The following is a 19,285-nucleotide window of genomic DNA, read 5'->3' as shown; positions in this document are numbered from 1 at the left end:
GGAACACATGCTGAACTGTTGCTAATTGTCATGATGCATTGATACAGATGATATTTGTTGAAAATTCTCATCAGGCTGAAAACATCCCAGATAACCTGGCAATTTTTTTGCTTTTGCTATACACTTTATTTTACTACACTTAAATCTGGCAACTAGCCCATAGTACACACTCAAAAGCTGTTGTCTAAGAAGTCCATAAATCTTACAATACTCTTCGCCAAAACTGGTGGCCAAAAAATCCTTACTTTTTTACATTACACTTGAATAAGACTTCAACTCCCCCAGCAAACTGCTCAACTCTGCTGGTTAACAAGCCAAAACATGAAGCCACAAGCTCCCCACTTCCACGACAAAGTCCAGTACAGAGTATGAGGTAGAATACAACAACCATGAAAATGCCCAGTAAATGCAAGGGAAGATAGAAATAAAGAGAGAGAGAAAAAAAAAACAAAAACAAAAACAAAACAACAACAAAAAAAAAACCCCAACACCCCCCCCAAAAAAAAAAAAAAGAAAAAAAGAGAGAGAGAGACAGACAGACAGAGACAGAGAGACACAGAGAGAGCGGTAAAGAGTACACAAGTCCTTGATGGTCCTGGGCCGAGGTAGTGAGGAAGAAAGCAAAAGAGGAATAGAGGAAAAAGGAAGGGGGCCGGATCTTCTTTCTTTTACAGTTAATCTACTGCAGGCTGTGATGTAAACTGTAGTTGTTCTGCCATTTCATTCCCACAGCCAGCTCTTTGAACGCTCCTCCAGTGAGTGAGTCAGGAATGACAATGATCATGAGAAGAATGACAACAGAACACAGGTCTCAAGGTGGAAAAAAAAGTTGGTTCAGCACAGTGCTGTCCCACCTCCATGGGACCCTCTCTTCCAATCTTAACTTTTGTATTGCAACAGTCAAATTGTTTGAGAAAAAAGATGCTTATGCCTGGACCTCCACACTAGTTGTTGGAACTCTAAGTGTAATTTTAATTAAAGGTGTAATATAGAAATCTCTATCAAAATCTGACTTTGGATGATAATTTTCAGATATGTAGAACACTCTTCCCTACCACAACCATGCTTTCCATCTAAAAAGCTACCTACAGGTTAAATATCAAAGTTCAATATTTTAGTCATATTCATAAATTCAAATTTGGGTAGTAAAGGTATAACATAAAGTAATTTTAAAGAACAAATTTCTTCTCTTTATCTTCCACTTCCTCTGTATTTGCACTACACATCTAAAATAATGCCTGTGAAATATGATTTTTTTTCCCCCTGCATATGTGTTGGGCTTTGTTTACACTCATGGAACTGATTTCTGTATCATTATCCAAATAAAATCTTGTTTAACAGAATAACTGTATTATACATCTAATGTAAAAGATGATGCTTAATTTTATGGGTTTGGATACTACTACAGCTAAATGTATTCTGGTGTTTAATTATATTTTCTTTTCCAAACTCAGAGGACTCTACAGCAGGAAACTGGTAAATGGTCTGAAAATTTGTCTCTATAAAAATATTTTAGACATACATAAGGCATGATCACTTTAATTAGAGAACTTCACTTGGATCTGTGATTTAAATATGCAGGGAAGTCCTTCTGAAGCATGCACCTCATTTCTCTTATAATCATTGGAGAGAAATTATCAGTTTTAAAGGACTCCAGAGGCCAAACTCCACATAGAACATGTAGAAGATTATGACACATTCTTTTTGGAACATGTCTGTAACCTGTCCATGGCCTTTTGTAGAATAGCATTGTGTGAGCAGAAGAAAAATGAGGAATGAAATGCATATCCTGATGCTGTGGTTCTGGTCAAATGGCATGGTACACATAATAATGTATAATGAGTGGTATACATAATGATGTATTTTTATACTAGTATATAACTACAAAAGAACAGAGAAAAAAAAAAAAGAAAAAAAGAGCTTAATTTGGTGAAGCTATGTATCTAGAGGAGGCAATCAAAGATACATAAAAGGCAGCAAAAAATGCAGTTGTCACAGAAAAAGGCCTGTAATTTAGAACTGACAACACTGTTGAGGCACTGAAGAAAGCAGTTTCACCAGGAATGCTCTGTCTGCCCCATGGAGGGCTTGTCTGACTTGCAGAGTATGCTACTAATGTCCTCACATGTCAGTGGGATGGGATGGGATAGGTTTAACTGCCAAGTGCCTCTAGACAATTTTAAATCAGGTTAAGCTTTGTGTGCTTTAACGAATTAAAAATGATTCATACTGTCAAAGCTGCATTATATGTCCTTTGCAGAAGGGATGGTGAAATGCAGAAACAGAGAAATAAAATGGCTGGTGGAAATCCAATAGAGTCAACAGCAGGAACTAGATAAGTAAGGAGAAGATAAAGAGTTCACATGCTCAAATAATGACATCAAGACAAAGGAGGTAATAGTGGGATCAGAGGGTTCCAATTCACTCAGATTGCATTCATTGCACAGGTGAGGACTGCGAGGAGTAACCTCTGGTACTGACCTTGAACATGCCAAAACAATTACCACAAGCGGAAGCATGGACTCTTTTCTCAGTAAGCAGTAGCCACACCTGCATTAAACCCTAAGGGTGTCCTGTCGTCTAGGTGCTCAAGGAATGAGGTCATGCAGTCTGAGCCCATGGCCACACTGCCTCACTTTGCCAGCAGCAGAGAGGCAGCTGGTACAGGTAAGCCTGAGTTCTGCCCGGAAACATGGCAGGGATGCAACTGGTTGCTCTGCTTGTTAAGGCAGACCCAGCACAGGAGACACTGTAGATACAGCCAGTCTGCATTACCAGGACCAACGCTGCTCATGGGCACAAAGTGAGGCAAAAACTGCCACTCACTTTAGGATTACATTTGTAATAATAATAAAAAAAATATTATGCATGTAGCATTTGAACAGACTAATCTGCCTGATAATAATTTTCAATTATGCAGCTGCATAATTTTGAGAGTCTACAGCTGCCATTTTGAGAGTAGATAAAGAAGCAGTAATTCATTTCTCGCAGTACATTTCTCACTACTTAGAAATGCAGCCTGTGAAAAATTCTTTTAACTAGGACTTCAATTTGATGGGAGGCAATAGATCTAGCTGTGCTGAATGAAACCAGGAGGCTATGCTTTCTCATTTATTAGCAATGTGGGGTTTCAGTATTTATTTCGTATCATAACCAAGTAACAATTTAATTATTTATTTTTCTGCCCTAAAAAAGTATTTGCTAATTTATTCAGCTTAGAGCATCCCACATGAAGCAGGGGTCCTGGAACACACCTTAGATAGTGCACTTGCAAGTATTCCCTTAGCAGGAATGTCAAGGGTACTTGCAGCCCCAAATCCCATATACCTCAGACTGAAGTGAAGCCTACTACTGAAGACACTTATGATGTCATGAGAAAGATTTTTGGATGAAAACTTATTCCTTTTTAAATTTTGAAAAAAATTCAGAGACATTTCTAACATTCTAAATATAGGTGATATAAAAGCCACAACTAATATAGAAGTTCCAGATTTATCAAACAGTAATAGACTTTTTTTAGCTGTTATTAATATTAAATACTTTATTAATGAGTATTAATAAAGTAATTCTAAGCCTTTAATTGTTATTCATAGGAATGCCAGAGTATTTCAGAATAGGGACTTTAAGCTTACATTTTACTGCTGAATTTTTTGGGTTTGTTTTTGTTTGCTTTTTTTGTTGTTTACTTTGTTTCTTTTTTTTTCTTGTGCATACAGTGAATCTTTACAGGATGTTCCAATAAAATTTCAATAACAAATTCATGGGATTTTCACGGTGTCGGTGTCCACTCCACCTACCTCGGCCTGCCCTGGCACCAGTGACAAGTTAGGTATGGTCCAGTGTGTGGGCACACCTTTCCAATCCTGTGGATCCTTGGCTAACCACAAGCAAGATGCGATGAAGGTGAGGGAAATGAAGAGAGGACCCTGTGGAAGTTCTGCCACTGAGTTTATTGGCTCCCACACAGGAGACAACCTCAAGCAAAGGAGTCTGGATCACCAAAGCGCAGATCACCCTGGTGCAGCACCTTTTAACAGGGGGAGGAGTAAGGGGAAGGGTACAGTGTGGGACCAATCAGGTAAGGGTAAGGTGTGGCTCTGCATATGAAGGACAAACAGAGGGACCAATCAGGGAGGGGAAGGAGGGAACAGCTGCAATCCTGCCCAATCACTTGGCAGCCTCACTGGAACTTTCCAGACTCAGGGTGAGGCCTGGAAGTGACAGACAGGACCTGGGCGTTACCTAACAGGTGATTGACAGGCAACTGTGACCTGGGTAAACCATAGAGGAAAACTCATGGGGTTACCTGGAACAAACTATTACAACTTATATAGAATGGTATGTAAGCAAGGAACAAATACATTTATGGAATTGACAAAACTAAACCACATTACTACATGGAATCATATTTTACCCAAGAAAAATTCATTATTTTATGAAAAAAAAAAAAGAAAAAAAATCCATTTTTTAAACTTAAGTTTCTAGATAATGTGATTTTTCTAAATTACTGTTTGTTCTTTCGTTGTACTCCTCTGTAATTCGATTACATAGCTTTTTTTAATCTTTTTTTGCTTTCATACATGAGAGGAATAGTGAAGTAAAATTATCAGGGACAGTGTCAAACACTTTGCAGAAATCCAGGTAGATGAAGTCAGTTGCTCTGCCCCTATCCAGTGCTGTAGTCCCATGACAGAACATCACCAAATTTGTCAGGCATGATTTTCCCTTTGTAAAGCCATCTTGGCTGTTGCCTCTTGGTTTTCTATGTGCCTTAGCAAAGTGTCCAGGAGAATCTGCTCTATGATCTTGTCTGGCACTGAGGTGAGACGGGCCAGTCAGTGGTTCCATCGGTCTTCTGCTTTCCCCCTTTTATAAATGGGGGCTATATTTTGCTTTTTCCAGTCATTGAGGACTTCACCTGACTGCCACATTTTTTCAAAATTAGTGGAAAATGGCTTAGCAACTATGACAGCTCCTTCAGGACCCTTGGAAGAATCTCATCTGGTCCTCCCGTGGACTTGTACATATTCAGGTTCCTTAGGTGGTCTCAAACCTGATCCTTTCCCATAGTGCGCTTAGGGTCTTCATTCTCCCAGTTCCTGAATTTGAGTTTGTTCTCAACTTGCGTAGTATGGCTGGAGCACTTCCTGTTGAATACTGAGATATATAAATGTTGGGGGTTAGGTTTGTTCCTTCTTTCTCTAAAGAATTTTTTCCCTGTAAGTTACCAAAGAGACCAAGTGTTGGATACTTGAGAGCACTTAACAGAAACAAAGAGGTGGACAAAGTTGAAAGGGGGAGATAACGCAGATAAAAAACAGAGCTTGAGGCAGCTGCAGGCTCTTCTTTTTTCGGCGTTCGGGGAGAGAGAGAACGGCTGTTGCTGGCTGGAAGAGTTTCACTGTGGCCAAAAGGATCCAGTCCTGAGAAATCTACTATCACCGGTTCAGCCTAAATCTTAAGTTTTCTCTGCCACCCGTGGGAGCTGGGCCGGTTCTGCCTCGCCTTCGGCTTCTTCGGTGCTGCTCCTCTTGCTACAGTGTGACCCTGCACCCCCTGTGCTGCCGGGACGTCCTACCCCTGCCTGCTGAGACACCCTGCCATCCCAGCTACCAGCCCGGGACTTTTCCACTGTTTCAGCTTGGTGCTCTGAGGATCCTGCAGGGACACCAAAACCAAACTGCCCTGGGTTTTGTGAAAGAAAACCCTCAAAGTTCTTGGTACTGTTTTCGCTTGTTATTAATGCTGTAGTTGTTTAGTGAAGGGGTTTTTTTGTGTTTATTTGCTTTGTAATACATACTAGTAAAGAGCTGCTATTCCTATTTCCCAAATCTTTGCCTAAAAGCCTCTAATTGTAATTTATAATTGAAAAAGAAAAAAAGAAAGTGCAGGAGAGAGTTTACACTCCCCATCCCAAAGAAAACTGCAGTTGTTTTTTTTTTTTTATTACCTAGCAGATACCTGTCTTCCCAAACCAAGACAGATTTTTGGCGCCCAACGTCGGGCTTGAAGGCACTGAGAAAAGAAAAGGGAAAAGAAATAGCAGTTCTTAACTAACCTAGTACTTTCTTTTGTGTGTGTTGGATATAAAAACCTCATTAGGCAGCATCATGTGGTCTAACTTAGCCTGGTTTGGATGGCATGTAATTGTGGCTGTATTCCTTCCATTTGCAGGCCCTTATCTAAACATGGGCCCTATAACTAAGGCTACTGTGACTGTCATCCAGTTTATTTTATGGCTTAATAAGGTGAAGAACTCATGGATTTGTAATTTCTTCTGGAAAGCAGACACATGGATTCAGAGCAATCGTACACTAACTGTGTGTTTTTGGAGTTACTTTAACAATGGTACCTACTGTGAGAAAATTACACTGAGGGAGTTTTTTTCCCAACCCTTTACCCACCTCTTTGGGTCTGCCCCACCAGTTTTTGAAGGGTTTAAATCCTCTCTGAATGCTAATGATATCATACAATGGCTGGTGCTGCTAATAGGCATATTCTATTTAGCACTCAGAGATAAGGGAAGATTGACCTGGATAACCACCCTGATACCTACCCCACAGAATAGGGATGATACCCCAGAGCCTGACTCTGCCCCACAGCCTGCCTCAGAAAGGACCCACCCGGATTGGGTTGAGGTTCTGGTAAAAGAGATGCATGAAAGGGGCCAAATGCTGAAGGAGTACATTTCCCCAGCTCATGGAAAACCCTTCCCCTGCCCCGAGAAAGCAGAGACTGATGGTGCAGCAGTGGAACCCACAGACTTTACAACTGTCCAGGTTCCAGCTGAACCACAGGGGCAGCCACAGCCAGCAGCAGTCGCCCCTGTGGGAACAAGGAAGTGTAAAGTGAAATCGTCAGATCCTGGTATTAAGGATAAGAAAGGAGGGCCCTCACAATCCACAGAAGAGCCACAGGTTGAGATCATCACTAAGTCCCTGACGTATGAAAGTCTACATAATCTGCAAAAAGATATTGTACGACGAGGACGTGAGGCTTATACAGCCTGGCTACTTCGAGTCTGGGACCTTATGGGTACAGGCGTACAACTAAATAGTGCTGAAGCAAGGAATTTGGGACCCTTGACCCAGGACTCAAGTATAAATCAGGTATTTGTAAGAGAGCAAAGGCCCCTTTCCCTTTGGGAACGACTTCTAATGAGTGTGAGAGAGAGATTTGTCCACAGAGACAGAATGCAAGAGCACAACAATAGAATGCGATGGAACACCCTTGAGGAAGGAATCCAACAGTTGAAAGAAGTGGCAGTATTGGAAGTACTTTTTAAGAGGACCGGACAGCATGATAATGACCCCGACAAGGTTAGCTGCACAGGGCACATGTTGTAGAATCTGGCAACTCATGGACCATCTCAATACGCCACATTCATCGCAACAATTAATGCCGAGGATAACCGAGAGACAGTGGGTTCTGTTGCCAACAAGCTCAGAAATTATGAAAGTATGATCAGTGGCCCAATGCAGGCTCATGTCTCTGCGGTGGGGAAGGAACTCAAAGAGGAGATGAGGGAAATGAGAGAGGAGATGAGAAAGAACAGTTCCCATGTAGCACCGGTGCGAGTCCCAGGCCCCAGAATCAGAGCCCAACATCCCCCAGCGAGAGAGAGAGGGTACACCCCTCGAGCTGACCTGTGGTTTTATCTGCGGGACCATGGGGAGGACATGGGAGCGTGGCATGGGAAACCCACTTCTGTCCTGGCAGCACGGGTACGTGAGCTCAAGGAGAGAAACACTAACAGAGGAAGTTCCACTAGAATGAAAGTAGCCTCAGCCTCCCATGAGCAAGCTGCCAGGTATTACAGAGGTGGGAATGCTGTGTTGGATTCCCTTGAAGGAACCTCTACCATGTATGTCCAAGAAGGGAATAATAAACAGTGCTAGAGGGGCCCTGCCTCTAGCCAAGAAGAGGCATGGGAAAATCGGGTTTTTTAGACTGTGTGGATTCGATGGCCTGGCACATCAGAGCCACAAAAATATGAAGCTTTAGTAGATACTAGGTCACAGTGTACTCTAATGCCATCGGGACATGTGGGGGCAGAACCGATTTCCATTGCCGGGGTGATGGGGGGATCACAAGAATTGACTCTAATTGAAGCCGAAGTGAGCCTGACCAGGCAGGAGTGGCAAAAACTTCCGATTGTGACCGGCCCAGAGACTCCGTGTATTCTGGGCATAGACTTCCTCAGGAATGGATATTATAAAGACCCTAAAGGACTCACATGGGTTTTTGGAATAGCTGCCATGGAGACAGAGAACATTAAGCAGTTGAACACCTTGCCAGGACTATCAGAGAACCCACCTGCAGTGAGACTTCTGAAGGTAGCAGAACAACAAGTACCTGTTGCCACCTCGACGGTGCACCGTCGGCAGTATCGTACAAATCGAGATGCCATAATCCCCATCCACAAGATGATCCGTGAGCTGGAGAGCCAAAAGGTGGTCAGCAAAACCCACTCACCCTTCAACAGCCCCATCTGGCCTGTGTGCAAGTCTGATGGAGGATGGAGACTGACTGTGGACTATCGTGCATTGAATGAAGTGACTCCACCGCTGAGCGCTGCTGTGCCCGACATGCTGGAACTTCAGTACAAGCTGGAGTCCAAGGCAGCGAGGTGGTATGCCACTATTGACATTGCCAATGCATTTTTCTTCATTCCTCTGGCTGCAAAATGCAGGCCTCAGTTTGCTTTCACCTGGAGGAGCATGCAATACACCTAGAACCGACTGCCCCAGAGGTGGAAACACAGTCCCACCATCTGCCATGGGCTGATCCAGGCTGCACTGGAGAAGGGTGAGGCTCTGGAACATCTACAGTACATCGATGACATCATTGTGTGGGGGAAGACTGCAGCTGAAGTGTTTGAGAAAGGAGAGAAGATAATCCAGATTCTGCTGAAAGCCGAGTTTGCCATCAAGAAGAGCAAAGTCAAGAGACCTGCCAGAGACATCCAGTTCCTAAGAGTAAAGTAGCAAGATAGACAGCAGCAGATCCTCACTGAGGTCATTGATAAGATCACAGCAATGTCTCCACCGACCAGCAAAAAGGAAACACAAGCTTTCCTAGGTGCCATAGGTTTTTGGAAGATGCACATTCCTAAGTACAGTCTGATCGTGAGCCCTCTCTACCTGTCTACCCGCAAGAAGAACAATTTCCACTGGGGCCCTGAACAGCAACACGCCTTTGCCCAGATCAAGCAAGAGATTGCTCATGCAGTAGCCCTTGGCCCAGTCAGGACGAGACCAGATGTGAAGAATGTGCTTTACTCCGCAGCCGAGAACAACGGTTTGTCCTGGAGCCTTTAGCAGAAAGTGCCTGGGGAGACCCAAGGCCGACCACTGAGATTCTGAAGCAGCAGTTACAGAAGATCTGAAGCCAACTACAGTCCCACAGAGAAGAAAATCTTGGCCGCCTATGAAGGAGTTCAAGCCGCCTCAAAAGTAATTAGCACAAAAGCACAACTCCTCTTGGCACCCCGACTACCAGTGCTGGAGTGGATGTTTAAAAAAAAAGGCTCCCTCCACCCACCATGCCACTGATGCCACATGGAGCAAATAGACTGCCCTCATCACACAGCCTGCCCGTATTAGAAACCCAAATCGCCCTGAAATTTTGGAGATAATTACAAACTGGCCAGAAGGGAAAAACTTTGGTCTCACTGACGAAGAGGAGCAAGAACAAGTGACATGGGTTGAAGAAGCTCCTCCGTACAACCAACTGCCAGCAGAAAAAACACACTACGCTCTTTTCACTGACGGTTCCTGTCACATCGTGGGAATGAACCGTAGGTGGAAAGCAGCCGTATGGAGCCCCACACGACAGGTTGCAGAAGCCACTGAAGAAAAAAAGGGATCAAGTCAACTTGCTGAACTCAAAACTGTTCAATTAACCCTTGACATTGCTGAAAAAGAGAAGTGGCCAAAGCTCTACCTCTACACTGATTCGTGGATGGTAGCCAATGCTCTGTGGGGCTAGCTAGAAAAGTAGAAAAAGGCCAACTAGCAGCGTAAGAGAAAACCAATCTGGGCTGCTGATGAATGGAAGGACGTTGCCACTCGTGTAGAGAAGCTGCCTGTGAAATTCCGCCATGTAGATGCCCATGTTCCCAAGAGTTGGGCTAATGAGGAACACCGAAACAACAAGCAAGTAGATCAGGCTGCTAAGATACAAGTGTCAAAGATAGATTTAGATTGGCAACACAAGGGAGAGTTGTTCCTAGCTCAATAGGCCCATGATGCCTCAGGTCATCAGGGCAAAAATGCCACCTATAAGTGGGCCCGAGACCGAGGGGTGGATTTAACCATGAACAGTATTTCTCAGGTTATCCATGACTGTGAGACATGTGCTGCAATCAAGCAAGCCAAGCAAGTGAAGCCCTTATAGTATAGTGAGCGGTGGTCCAAATAAAATATGGGGAAGCCTAACAGATTGACTACATCACCCTTCCCCAAACCCGCCAGGGCAAGTGCTATGTGCTAACCATAGTGGAAGCCACCACTGGATGGTTAGAGACCTACCCTGTGCCTCATGCTACTGCCTGGAACACCATCCTGGGCCTGGAAAAAGAAGTCCTGTGGAGACATGGCACCCCTGAGAGAATCGAGTCAGACATTGGGACCCATTTCAAGAATAGTCTTATAAGCACCTGGGCTAGAGAACATGGCATTGAGTACGTGTACCATATTCCTTATCATGCACCAGCAGCCGGGAAAGTTGAACAGTGCAATGGCCTGCTTAAAACTACCTTGAAGGCACTGGGTGGGGGAACCTTCAAGAATTGAGATATTAATTTAGCAAAGGCCACATGGTTGGTGAACACTTGAGGTTCCACCAACCAAGCAGGTCCTGCCCAATCTCAGCCCTTGCAAATGACAGATGGAGATAAGGTTCCAGTGGTACACATAAGAGGTATGCTGAGAAAAACTGTTTAGATTAATCCTGCCTCCAGCAAAGACAATCCCATCTGTGGGGTTGTCTTTGCTCAGAGACCAGGTTGCACCTGGTGTGTGATGCAAAAGGATAGAGAGACCTGATGCATACCTCATGTTTTGGGGTGAACTACCCATGACAATGTGGTTGTATCCATATTTGCATGTATATATATATATATATATATAAACAGTTAAAACTCAATGTAATATGTTAGTATGGGAAAAGAATTCGGGGTAGATAATGCTGGGGGTTAGGTTTGTTCCTTCTTTCTTTAAAGAATTTTTTTCTCTATAAGTTACCAAAGACACCAAGTGTTGAATACTTGAGAGTACTTAACCGAAACAAAGAGGTAGACAAAGTTGGAAGAAGAAAATAATGCAAGGAAAAGACAGAGCTTGAGGCAGCTGTGGGCTCTTCTTTTTTTCTGGCGTTCGAAGAGAGAAAGATCAGCTGTTGCTGGCTGGAAGAGTTTCACTGTAGCCAAAAGGATCCAGTCCTGAGAAATCTACTATCACCGGTTCAGCCTAAATCTTAAGTTTTCTCTGCCACCCGTGGGAGCTGGGCCGGTTCTGCCTCGCCTTCGGCTTCTTTGGTGCTGCTCCTCTTGCTACAGTGTGACCCTGCACCCCCTGCGCTACCAGGACATCCTGTCCCTGCCTTCCGAGACCCCTGCCATTCCAGCTACCAGCCCGGGACTTTTCCACTGTTTCAGCTTGGTGCTCTGAGGATCCTGCAGGGACACCAAAACCAAACTGCCCTGGGTTTTGTGAAAGAAAACCCTCAAAGTTCTTGGTACTGTTTTCGCTTGTTATTAATGCTGTAGTTGTTTAGTGAGGGGTTTTTTTTGTGTTTATTTGCTTTGTAATACATACTAGTAAAAAACTGCTATTCCTATTTCCCAAATCTTTGCCTAAAAGCCTCTAATTGTAATTTATAATTGAAAAAGAAAAAAAGAAAGTGAAGGAGAGAGTTTACACTCCCTATCCCAAAGAAAACTACAGTTTGGTTTTTTTTTTATTACCTAGCAGATACCTGTCTTCCCAAACCAAGACAATAAATCATTGAGAACCTCATCCTTCTCTTTGTCCAGGGCAGTCAGGTCTCCTGTTTCCTGCTTTAGAGGGCCTGCATTATCCCTAGGCTTTCTTTTGCTTGCAACGTACCTATAGAAGCCCTCTCTTTGACCCTCAATATCCTTGGCCAGGTTCCATACTAACTGGGCCTTGGCTTCCTCAACCTTGTCCCTAGCTTCCTTTGCAATTCCCCTGTATTCCTCCTCCCAGGTCACCTGTCCTTTCTACTTCCTGAAAACTTCCTTTTTTGTCTGAATTTGCTCAGCAACTCCTTTGCCATCCATAGAGGTTTCCTGTTATTTTTGCCCAATTTTCTCCTTGTTGGGGTGCTTTGCTCCTGGGCAATTCTAAAACAAAATGACACTGTTTTCTTATTCTTATTTTTGTCACTTATTGATTAGCTTAATTACATTTGAAGTATGTAATGAATGGTATTTAAAATTATGTTTTATGGATAATTAAACTAATTGAAATCTAGTTCCCAGCCTTAATGCAGACATTATAAGTAAGTAAAGACCAATTGCCTACTAGAGAAATGATTCCTTTTGTCTTTGTCACATAATTAAAAACAGATATAAAAGCTAGAAACTTGCATATGATACCATGAAATTACTTCAGAAAACTTGCATAGACATGAGATTAAGTAAGGGAAGGAGCTAAATTATAAGCTTTGGAGTCAGACATTCGAAAAGATTAGAGAAAGAATAAGAATAGTGCCAAAATTTCCTCATGGATTTCATCTATTTACATGAGGACTTTAAATAGCTAACAAAGCTAAACAATAAAGATTTTTTTTCCATATATTTTATTTTACAGTTCTATACATAAAACATTCAATTACTTCACACTTTAGAGTTTGATAGCTAAACCACAGCTCAAAAATCTCCTTTGACTTAAAACAGAGTTCTGACTTACTACATGACTTCCATTCTTTAAAACTGATTTAAAACTGCACTTAACTGTCTCATTACCAAAAAGTCAAAATTCTAACACCAGTAAAAATCAAACAGTGTCTATGTGTACATTCTACATGTAGATAGTATATAGTTTTTATAAATATTTAGGTTTTTTCTCTCTTGGTGGTGGACTGGAACTGGTTCAGTCCTGTCTAAAGTTTGGGCTTATTATCAGTGTTGCTGCATCTCGGAGTGGTATGTTCACAGTGAAGCACTCAAGATCACCCTCTCCACTCTAGCTGTCTTTGTCTACGGCATCTTCACCATAATGCATGTACGTTTTAGTGATGTCTACATCCTTGTTTCTTTTCTCCTGCATTCCCTTCTAATAGTCTCACAGTGCACTCTAAGATTCAGATGCAAAATGCCATGAGTATGGTAATAGCACTCAGAAACAGATGTCATGTTCCTGTTCCCAGTACTGCCATTCCCAGAAGGATGGTTCCCACAAGGACAGGGATAAGTACACATTAATTTGTTTGCACAAAAGCACTGTCACAGGGATGTTTCATCTGTACAGAGTGTTCTCTCTGGATAGGTGATTCAAACCTAGAAGACGCACCTTATGAACAGACATGCAGTAAAAAAAAAAAAAAAAAAAAAAAAAAAAAAAAAAAAAAAAAAAAAAAAAAAAAAGGCAAAAAAGCTTGTGGATGTTACTATTTGAATTACAGATCAGTGCTGGAATACAAATTTTTTCAGCTTATGATATGGGACTGGATGCAGCTGAGTAGTTCAAATAAACCACTCAGTTCCAGGTACACATGCTTAACAGATGACAAAACCCCTCAACCCAACTCTAAAAGCTCACATTTGGTATTTAAATTTATAGTGTGCATTTACTTCCAGGAACTTAGCATTATCATCTTCAGCAGCTATTTGTTAGAGACTAGTTGTTTTCTTCAACAACAACAACAACTACCATCTTCACATTCATTTGTCTCTTATTACAACTACTATTTCAAAGTTTATGTTTTTAAAGTTTTGTTCCTATCTATGATTTATTGATTTTCATCTTTTATTCAAACAAACAAACAATCAAAAGAGAGAGAGAGAGAGAGAGAGAGAGAGAGAGAGAGGGAGAGGGAGAGAAAAGTTGAAACATATACCATGGTATAAAAATCAGCACTTTGAAACAATTTCTAAATAATTTCAACTGTGACAAAGCAAAATTAATTTTGGAGGCTTGTGTTTCACAGATGAAAGTTAGCCTTAGGAGCCATCTCTCTGCAGATATTGCTTGTGGAGGCATGTCAAATGCTCCACTTTAGACAGCAAAAGCCTCTACACCCCATCCACTTGCAACAGAACTATACCTGTTTGACTCAAAGGCTCCTTTTCTCAGTCACAAACTTTTTCAGGTCATTGCTAAGCTGTTTGTGTTTTTTTTTTTTGTTTGTTTGTTTGTTTGTTTGTTTGTTTGTTTTTATTTTTATTTTTGTTTTTTCTTTTTTTTTCTTTTAGAAGATTTCTTAAAAATATTAATTAAAAAGCATAAAGGTTTCAAAACACTTAAATGCCTATGTAAGTTTTCTGATATTTAGTGAACCACATGTATTGGATGCTGCCAGTTTTTTGTCTATTCATTAAATACTGCAGAAAGTGCTTTTGGCATCAAGCTTTCTCTCCAGTGCTCCTTTCTATAATAGGGATCTTGTTTCAGTGTTGGTGTCTCTCTTAGTGTTTCTTCATTATCTGGTAAACCTAAAAACTCAAAACAAAACTAAACACAAAAAATACAACAAATGATACAGTTAAAAATTAGTAAAAAACATAATTTACAGTTTTTATTCTTTATCTACCAATGAAGAACTGCATTAACTTGAGATGATGGCTGTTATCTTATCATTGTCTTGCCCTACTTATCTATGTAGGGTAAGTAATTATTTATTGTTCTTTTGAGCCTCTCTTTACTTTGAGATTCAACAACCAAAATATCATAAATGCATTTCTGCACTCTGGCTTTTGATGCATTTTTAATGTACATAGTTTGGTCAATTTCAGCAGAGAATCACAGAATGAGTCAGGTTGGAAGGGACCACAATGGATGATATGGTGCAACCGCCCTGATTAAGCAGAGTTGTCCCACAGCGCATTGCACGAGACTGTGTTTAGACAGTTCTTGAGTGTCTGCAGTGATGGAGACTCCACACCTTCTCTGGGCAATCTGTTCCAGTCACCGGCACAGTAAAGAATTCATCCTCATGTTCAGGTGGAACTCCCTCTGCATCAGCTTCCACCCATTGCCTCTTGTCCCATTGCTCAGCACCCCCAAGAAGAGCCTGGTTCCGTTTCCTTGACACCCTCCTTTCAAGTACTTGCAGACATTGATGAGACTGCCTCTCAGTTGCCCCTTCTTGAGGCTGAGCAGGCCCATCGACCTCAGCCTTTCCTCCTAAGAGAGATGTTCTGGTCCCTTGATCTTTTTTGCGCTCCTCCCCTGGATCCATTCCAGGAGGTCCATGTCCCTGTTGTGCTGAGGAGCCCAGAGCTGGACACAGCTGCACTCCAGATGTGCCTCACCAGGGCTCAGTAGAGGGGCAGGATCACCTCCCTGGAGCTGCTGACAGAGCTCTTCCTAATGCACCCCAGGACAATATTGGCCCTCTTGGCCACAAGGGCACACTGCTGGCTCATGGATAGCTTGTTGTCCGCCAGGATCTCCAGGTCCTTCTCCACAGATCAGCTCTCCAGCTGTTCAGCCCCCAGCCTGTGCTAGTGCCTGGGGTTGTTCCTTCTCAGGTGCAGCACCCTGCACCTGCCTTTGCAGAACTTCAGACAGCTCTTCTCTGCCTATATCTTCAGTCTGTAGAGGTCCTTCTGAAGCACACCACAGCAGTGGTACAAGCCTCTGCTCCCAGTTCAGAGTCATCAGCAAATTTTCTGAGGAGATATCTGCCCCTCCATCATATCCATTGAAAAATAAGTTAAACAACACCAGGCCCAGTATCGAACCTTGAGGGACACCTCTAGTGACAGACCTCCAACCTGACACTGTGCCACTGATTATGACCCTCTGGGATCAGCCCTTCAGTCAATTCTCTATCCACCTCACTGCCTACTAACCCAGTCCACACTCCCTGAGTTTGCCTATCAGGAAGTTGTGAGATGGTGTGTTAAACCTTGCAGAAGTCGAGTTAGACAACATCCACTTCTCTCTCCCCAGGAGATCTATCCAGGTAGTTGTTTCATCATAGAAAGTTGTCAGGTTGGTTAAGCATAATTTACCTTTAGTGAATCTATTCTGACTGCTCCTGATCACCTCTTTGTCCACATGGATAGAGATGGCCTCCAGAATGAGGAGTTCCATTGCATTTCTAGGAATTGAGGTGATTGTTCTCTGTGCACTCCTTCTAGTCCTTTATGAAAACTGGGGTGACATTTGCTTTCTTCAGGCACCTCTACCCAACTCCATGACCTTTCAGAGATGATGGTGAACAACCTTGCCATGATTTATGCCAACTCTCTCAGCACTCGTGGGTGCATCCTGCCAGGGTCCGCGGACTCGTGGATGTCATTTGCCCAGTGTGAGAAAACTCAGTTCAAACAGTTACTTTTTTCAGTTATTTACTCTGATGTAAATTTACATGAGGCAACGCTTCTTTTTAAACCTAGCCTTCTTCTTTAATGAGCAAGGAATCCATGTATCCCAAATCATTAGATATATGAAACCAGAGCTGCTGGAGCATGTCCAGAGAAAAGCAATGAAGCTGGTGAAGGGCGTGAATCACAGGTATCATGAGAATTGACTGAGGCAACTGTGGGTTTTTAGCTAGTAGAAAAGCAGGCTCAGGGGAGACCTTATTCCTCTCTGCAACTACATGAAAGGAGGTGGGAGTGTGGTGGAGAAGGAGCTCTTCTCCCAGGAAACAAATGACAAGACCATAGGAATGGCCACAAGTTGAGCCACGGGAGATTTAGATTGGACATTAGGGAAAATTTCTTCATGTAAAGGGTTGCCAAGCACTGGAACAGTTTGTCCAGGGGACTGGTTGAATCACCATAGCTGGAGGTATTCAAAAACTACGTAGATGTGGCACTTAGTGACGTGGTTTAGTAGTCGACTTGACAGTGCTGGGTTAATGGTTGGACTGAATGATCATAAGGGTCATTTCCAACCTTAAGTGTTCTATGATTCTAATATATTTTACTTGTAATAGACATCAAGGGCCACCAAGATGCATAAAAACTGGTACATGAACAGCAAAATAGATACACAGGTGCAAAATAGAACAGGATAATCCTTTCATACACAGAAAACTGTAACCCTGTAATTCTCTAGTTAGAAAAACTACGTCATTTTTGGATGTAAATGTGCTTAGACACTACAGAAAAAAAGCAAATCTCAAATCCCTTAAAAATAGCCAGGAAAATTAGCACATTAATAACTTCTTTAAAACCATGTTGGGTAATACATTGTAATGTATTACCTTGATTTCCATTTTAAACTTCTGAATGAGTTCCTCAGAATGGTGTCTCTCTCTCCTCAGAGCATATTGCAGGGTCTTCTGGAGAGTTGCCATAATTATATAGTTACACAGGATCAATGTATTACCCAGTAAATCTTCTAAATTAAAAATAATCTTTTTTTTCAAATAGAAGAACACATTAACCTTCCTTTCCTTAAATCACGAAGACCAGGCTTTGTGTTACTGAGTCATAGAAAAAGCAAATCAAATATTTGAAGAAAGATTTTCTGCTAGTCCCACTAGAAGAGCATATTGTGTTAAACCATGCAATGGATATTTTAAAGTTTTCTTGAAAAGGGGTTACTGCCTAGTGAATTCCACATTTGTTATTTCATTCAATGTATGTCTGCCAAATCTGGGAAGATTCTGGGTGCATCTACCTAGAACATGCATTGAGATATTTAGACACAATATAAAAAGACATATATTTTCAAAATTATAAAGATACCAAAGAAAATATGCATGGTGGGGTATAAATTTGGAAGCCCTGTGCCCTGTGTGTTTACAACCCATGACCCACTATTACAATTCATATAATAGCTCACTAAAATGCACAAAATGGAAGATGTGGCATGGAAACCTTTAAGGCATGGCAACAACATTTTTTTATTGCTGCATTACTGTTTTATGCATTCAAAAGTATGTTGGCTGAGGATAGTTAAGCTGCTGTGATTTGACAAGAGGATTTCTCACCTGACCAGGCTACGTAAAGACAATCCCTTTTAATCCAGTTGGGGATTTCTCCTGTCTGAATACAATCAAACACAATTTTTTCTGTTTCAACATATTCTAAATCAGACTTTGCTTTCCCAATGTTTCTGAAAAGCTTCATTGGGAGGTGTGTCCTAGCATTAAAAAGAAAAAAAAAAAAAAAGAAAAAGAAAGAAAAAAAAAGAAAGAAAAAGAAAAAAAGTAGATGTTACTTGTAAGGAAGTTAATTTGTAAAGTAACTAATTTGCAAGGAACTTCCTGCAGAAAAGGTAGGAAGAGAAGACATTGATGTAGCCCAGGGCTGCCAAATTAGCTTGTTCCAGCATATTTTATAATACAATGGATGAAACTTACACAAACCACTTAAGTTGAAAAGTTTTTCTGCTTTTTATACAAGGTATTTCTATGTTATTGATTACTTTCACAATACAGATGTAGACCCTAGTTTAATACTTTACGTCATAAATAGACATGGAAGCTATAACAGCATTCTTTCCCTCTGTGGAAAGACCTCGTTATTTTTCTATGTTATTTCTATCTTTGTTTTATTAACTATTCAATATACCTTGTGTCATCCATAAGTTCATTTCCACAAAATATTTCATAGGACAGCATGTCAGCCTGAGCATTATTAAAAACTTCTTCCAGATCAGCTCTTTCATCCTCGTTCTTCCTGATAAGTTCATGGATGCATTGTTGTGCCCCAGGGACATCACAGTATATGGTGTGAACCTAACATGGATAAAAAATTGCAGTTCATGTAGTTCACATAACTGAAAGGCTGGGAAAACATGGTTTTCCCATGGTACCATTCTCATGCTTCATTGTTTATCTTTAAAAACATTGCCAAATAATGAGCGCTCAAGTAGGTCTTTAATTCCATGTGTTATTCTGAAAATCTTACCTGTAAATTAATGTATACAAAATAACACTTTGGCATTTTTAAGACTGTAACATTAATAAACTAAACTTGCACTCTTTTTCTTTAATGAACTTCTTAGAAAACCCATTAAATAAACTTTCATCTTTGCAGAAGCTGTATTCTTACCATCTTGATAAGAGATTTCAGGAATGTTAGCACTGTCATTTGAGGTTTCATTGCCTTGTTAAATCTTCTTTCACTTTGTAG

This window comes from Chamaea fasciata, unplaced genomic scaffold (assembly GCF_029207755.1).
Source record: "Chamaea fasciata isolate MVZ Bird 193981 ecotype frontalis unplaced genomic scaffold, bChaFas1.0.hap1 SCAF_4, whole genome shotgun sequence".
Classification (NCBI taxonomy): Eukaryota; Metazoa; Chordata; class Aves; order Passeriformes; family Sylviidae; genus Chamaea; species Chamaea fasciata.
The sequence above is the reverse complement of the archived record's forward strand: the minus strand, read 5'-3'. Positions refer to the sequence as shown.